Here is a 6,145-nt window from a genome sequence, read left to right on the forward strand (position 1 = left end):
AGTTTTGTCCTGAGGTCTCTGTGTGAGAAGTTCCTGTGTGAAATATAAGAGTAAAAGTCTCTGTGTTAAGCAGACGGTTAAGTTCTGTGTTATAAGAGTTACAATTGAAAGCTGAGAGTCTAAGAAGAGTACAGTGAAAAGTGTTACAAGGTTGCTTTAACCTCCCTGTCAGTAAAGGAGAAGCTTGTGAGAGACAATTTAGAAATTTAATAAGCAGAAGGGGTGAGAAATGTCTCTTGCTATGTGTTATGGTTGGAGGCAGTTATGTGTTGTTTGTATGTATGTCTGTAGTATATAATGGGGAAAAAATTAATAAAAGTGTACCCTCGGGTACTTAAAAAAATGATTTAAGGCAAGAAATACCATAAACAATAAAGAAGCTGGATTACAAGACAAAGACAATGCAGTAGAAGCAGGTGATGCCCAGAATAATCGTTGCAATAGATTTACAATCCTATTCCGTTATAAAAGAGCCTACCTGGACTATAGTTCTCCAAAAGGGTCCTCCTCCACATTTCTGTTCAGTTCATTGGACATGTGCTATTGTACTGTAAATTCCACTATGACATCCGTGTTGTTTATATTGAACCTGTGTTGGACCCCCTTTTGGGCCAATCTGATGAGCATAAAATTAGTTCTTTATTGTCTTCGCATAATATAGAAATTCTGGAACCTGTAGCAAATTTCTTTTATGAGGTATCTAGGAGGAGAGGCTCATATTAAGGCAATTCGGAATGTGATACCCCTCCAGCCTATCTTGAGGCTCTATGCTGCATGTGTATTTGATATTTTATGCCAATAAAGGTATTGCATTTGTATTTGTTCAGTCCATTCTGCAAAATGTGAGAAGCGAGGGAGCCTTCCTGACTTCTTTGGGCAGGCCGTCCCACAGGGTGGGAGTCACCATCGAGAATAAAAGAAATACATGTTTCTCGATGTAAACATTTCAACGCTTTTTCTTTTCTTTTCTTAAAGCACTTCAGGGACCAAGGTTATAACCCAAACAATTGCTACATTTTCTGCTTGCGTAGAAATGAGAGGGTGTTTTGTTTTTTTAAAGAAGAAGAAAATCATCTAAACATGACCGCCACCTGCAATTTGAATCGATCATCTCCCTTCGGCAATCGTGCAGATCTGCCGTCTCATGACCGACTCATTTCGCTGCACGTGCAGATCAAATCTGCTTACCTCAGAGTATGTTCTCGAAATCAATCCTATATAGGTAAAGGTAAAGGTTCCCTTGCTCGAAAGCCAGTCGAATCCGACTCTAGGGTTGCGGTGCTCATCTCCGTTTCAAAGCCGAAGAGCCAGCGCTGTCCGAAGACATTTCCGTGGTCATGTGGCCGGCATGACTAAACACCAAGGTGCACAGAACGCTGTTACCTTCCCACCGAAGTGGTACCTATTTATCTACTTGCCATTTCTTGCTTTCGAACTGCTAGGTTGGCAGGAGCTGGAACTAGAGACGGGAGCTCACCCCGTCTTGCGGCACACTCGGGTCTCGAACGGCTGAACTACTGACCTTCCACAGCCTGCAGTTCAGCGTCTTAACCACTTGAGCCACCGCAGCTCCATCGATCCTATATAGGAGAATACATTTGTTTTGGTACTGCCTAGAAGGCCCATCCTGCAAAGGTGAGGCTACGAGTATTTCCAGCGCAAGGGGCGGGGGATCCAAACCACAGCCCCGCTGCTTCGAACGGAGATGATAGCAATTGCCCTTTTCGCTTCACCGGCACCTTTCATTCCCGGGATCTTAAAGAACACTGGGCCAATGTTAATTAATTCTCTGGACATCCTCAGGAGCGGCGAGAACAGAAAGGCTTTATCTGCATTTTACAGGCGGCGGTGGCCCAGGAAATTCGGAATAAAAGCCCACTGAATGTACCAGGCTCTGGGTGTTTTCCTAATCACAGGGACTGTACATTGAGAAATGTCAGCCGAGGCCGTGCTGGCATGAGCTTCTCGCCACTTTCAATTGCGAGAAAAGGCTATAAAGAAAACCCCGAGTTCCCCTGCCTGAAGGAAAAGGTGATAGGACGGAGAAGAAAGAAAGGGGCAGAACACTTATTGTGCTAGAAACAGAGGAGCCCAAATAGGCAATGGGGTGTTTTTGCAAATGTTTCCAGTGATAATTATTGGGCACGCTGAGTAATGAGAACGGCACAAAACGGAATCTCGGATAAATATAGTCCAGCAGCAAGTTGCTGTCGCCAGGGTCTCGTCATTCTTCCCAAACACCCTGCTCATTCTTTTAGCATCGGAATGTTGCTCTCTCCTCTCGTTTGAGGCAAGCAGAGCTGGTTTACATAAGAACATAAGAGAAGCCAATGTTGGATCAGGCCAGTGGCCCATCTAGCCTAGCACTCTGTGTCACACAGTGGCCATAAATACCAGGTGCCATCAGGAGGTCCAGCAGTGGGACCAAGACACTAGAAGCCCTCCCACTGTTGCCCCCCCCCGGCACCAAGAATACAGAGCATCACTTGCCCAGACCGAGAGTTCCTACCCAGGGCTATTTTTGGGCAGGAACGCACAGGAACGGAGTTCCGGCTGGCTCCCAAGTTGGCCACGCCCAGCAAGGACTCATTAGCATAATAGGCCACACCCAACAGCAGGAACTCATTAGGATTGACTACATTATGGGTGTGTGGCCTAACATGCAAAGGAGTTCCTGCTACAAAAAAAGCCCTGGTTTTGACAACAAACAAGGTAAACAGAATAAGAAGGGAAAGGTGGGTGTGGCTGGATGACCTAAGTTCTGGTAACATGAGGGTGTGGCCTAATATGTTCATGAGCTGTGCTGTCAGGGGTGTGGCACAATATGCTAATGAGTTCCTGTTGTTGGGTGTGGCCTATTATGCTAATGAGTTCCTGCTGGGCTTTTTCTACAAAAAGAGCCCTGCTTCCTTTTATCTGTTCTAACCCGACTGCTCAGCAATTTCATTGAGTACAGTGAAGCCGTTGTGCCGGGGGTGGCACAATAAAGAGAGGGTTGATAACAACTGGGATTTGGGTTGCCCTCAGCCACCAGTGGGTGTGGGAAGATGATGGGCATCAGCTCCTGGGCCTGCACTGCTGCCAGCTCTGACCCACCTGGTGGCAGTTCAAGAAGAGGCAGTGGGTGTCCCTTGCGCGGGACAACATGATTCCTTGAACCCATAAGAGGAAGGGACCGTGGCTCAGCGGCGGAGTATCTGCTTGACAGGCAGAAGGTCCCAGGTTCCATCATCACTGGCATCACCAGTTAATAGTATCGGGTGGTAGAGTATGTAGGATCAAGTAGTAGGTGACCTCTGCCTGAGACCCTGGAGAGCCACTGCCAGTCTGAGTAGACTATACTGAGCTTGATGGATTGAAGGTCTCATTCAATATAAGGTAGATTCCTGTGTAGAGGAGGGGCTGTGGCTCAGTGGTGGAGCATCTGCTTGGCATGCAGAAGGTCCCAGGTTCAATCCCCAGCATCTCCAGTTAAAAGACCAGGGCAGGAGGTGATACGAAAGACCTCAGCCTGAGATCCTAGAGAGCTGCTGCTGGTCTGAGTAGACAATACTGACTCTGATGGACCGGGGGTCTGATTCAGTATAAGGCAGCTTCACGTGTTCGTTCTGGAGGCAACAAATTATTGGACCATTGTTCCCATGCCAACCAGGTAACCGAATTATTCCTTTTAATTCTTTCAGAAAGTCTGGCCTGCTTCTTTTAATTCCAGTAATCTTCCTCTCTTAAATGTTCTCAGGCGTATTATTATCAAGATTTGCTACGCATACTCTGTTCCTTTATCTGCTTGGAATTTGCTTAGTGAGTGCCACTATCTTCACTTTATCCATCTCCCCCCATTGTCCTTGGAGCTGGACATTTTGTGGCTAACTTCAGCATTAGCACTTTCTTATCATGTTTACTTTGGGCTTTTCATTTTCTTGTCAATTCACCTTGGCCTTCTCGGATCTCCTTACAGGAGCTACTGTGAGCTACTGACAATAGTGGGGCAAATGCTGATTTTTGAATGAGCAAGTCTCTGTGTCTCCTTCATGCCCCTCTCGCAAAATTACCCTAAAATGCTACATCAGCCCTGGTCAACATGCTGTTCGGTGCTCAAATGAGGCAGGTTTGGGGGCAGTGCTCCCTCTAAGCTGTGGAGTCTGTCTGTCTGTCTGTCTGTCTGTCTGTCTGTCTGTCTGTCTGTCTGTCTATCTATCTATCTATCTATCTATCTATCTATCATCATCATCATCTTCATCATCTATCTATCTATCTATCTATCTATCTATCATTGTCTGTTAGTCTGTCCATCTATCATCTATTTATCTATCATCTCCTGTCCATCTACCTATCCATCTACCTATCCATCTATCTATCCATCCATCCATCTATCTATCTATCTATCTATCTATCTATCTATCTATCTATCTATCTATCTATCTATCTATCTATCTATCTATCTATCTATCTATCTATCTATCTATCTATCTATCTATCTATCTATCTATCTATCTATCTATCTATCTATCTATCTATCTATCTATCTATCTATCTATCTATCTATCTATCTATCTATCTATCTATCTATCTATCTATCTATCTATCTATCTATCATCTATCTATCCATCCATCCATCTATCCATCCATCATCTATCCATCTATCTATAGCAGAAATTAGAGCCAAAAAATATTTTAAAAGACCTTACTCAGTATTATTTCTCTTATATTTGATTATTGCGCCTATGAATTTTGCCACTGAGAGGTAACCGATAGTAGCCATGACACTGGGGCTCACACATTTAGCAGTTCCATATCATTAAGTAAAGGAATGACTAGATTAGCCCTCAACTCATTGAATATAGGGCACCATAATCATATGTTCAATGGCTTCAATTGTATGGTATGAGCATCTGCATGTTCTATTAGAGTATGATACTTTTATTATTTCTGCCCTCCAAAACTGCCGAGGGAAGAATGTTCAGTCTTGCCAAAGTAAAAGCTCTTCTTAGTTTTGGGACTGTCAATTGATAAAAATATTTCAGCAGGTGCATCGGGAGGGCAATTCCCAAATGTAGTGTTGAACATACCTTGCGTGCCCTAATAGACGTACTTGTAACATCCAATTTCCTTTCAGTTTTTTAAATTTGTCTTCTAATGTCTTGTGAGCAAAAATTCTGCTTTTTGAGCTACTGGCATTAAAGTTGTGAGCGAGCGATTTGGCTGCTGCATAAATTAGTTTGCTCTGGAGCCATCCTTCCTGAGCGAAGACAAAAACGTGTGAGCCGGAGGCTAAGAAACTGTGAGCTAGCTCACACTAACTCAGCGTAGAGGGAACACAGGTTGGGGGCCTCTCATCATGATGAGTGAGAACACCAGATATCTTCCATGACATCTAATGCCTGCAGGATTTGGGTTTGACATTTATTCTGGCCTGCTTTCATTCTGGCCAGTGTTTTTCTTATTCCAGCCATTAAAACAAATGACTCATGATCAATGCTCCCTCTAAGCTGTGGTGTCCCGTGAGCAAAAATTCTACTTTGTGAGTTACTGGCATTAAAGTTGTGAGCAGGTGATTTGCCTACTGCATCCTTCCTGAGCTAAGACAAAAATCTGTGAGCTGGAGGCTAAAAAACAGTGAGCTAGCTCACACTAACTCAGCTTAGAGGGAACACTGCTCATGATAGTCTTGCCTATTGATTATACAGCACTCGATAGGCCAACATCAGCAAGAACAAGTGGTCTCCTTCTGCATTAATGAAATTAGAGAGGATAGCAAAAGTCTCTTGTGGGAAACAGAACTCTACATTAAGTGTTTGGAATTAAAAAAAATATTAATTCATTTATACCACACCTTTCTCCCCAATGGGAACCTAAAATGGCTCACATCCTTCTCCTCTCTTCCATTTTACCTTCACAACAACCCTGTGAGGTAGGCTAGCCCAAGAGTGCACTTCCATGAGATTCCATGGCCAAGTAGGGATTGGAACCTGGCTTGCCCAATCCTAGTCTGACTTTCTAACCATTACATGACACTGGCCTTTCTTTCTTTCTTTTTTAGGGAGACGATATAGTGACTGGTTGACCACTTCTTTCATAGGCTCAGGGGTCATTTTGTAGAAAAAGAGGTGTAGGAGCTCATTAGCATAACTCATTAGCATAACTT

The sequence above is a fragment of the Gekko japonicus genome, unplaced genomic scaffold, assembly GCF_001447785.1.
Source record: "Gekko japonicus isolate JY-2015 unplaced genomic scaffold, Gekko_japonicus_V1.1 scaffold2472, whole genome shotgun sequence".
Taxonomy (NCBI): Eukaryota; Metazoa; Chordata; class Lepidosauria; order Squamata; family Gekkonidae; genus Gekko; species Gekko japonicus.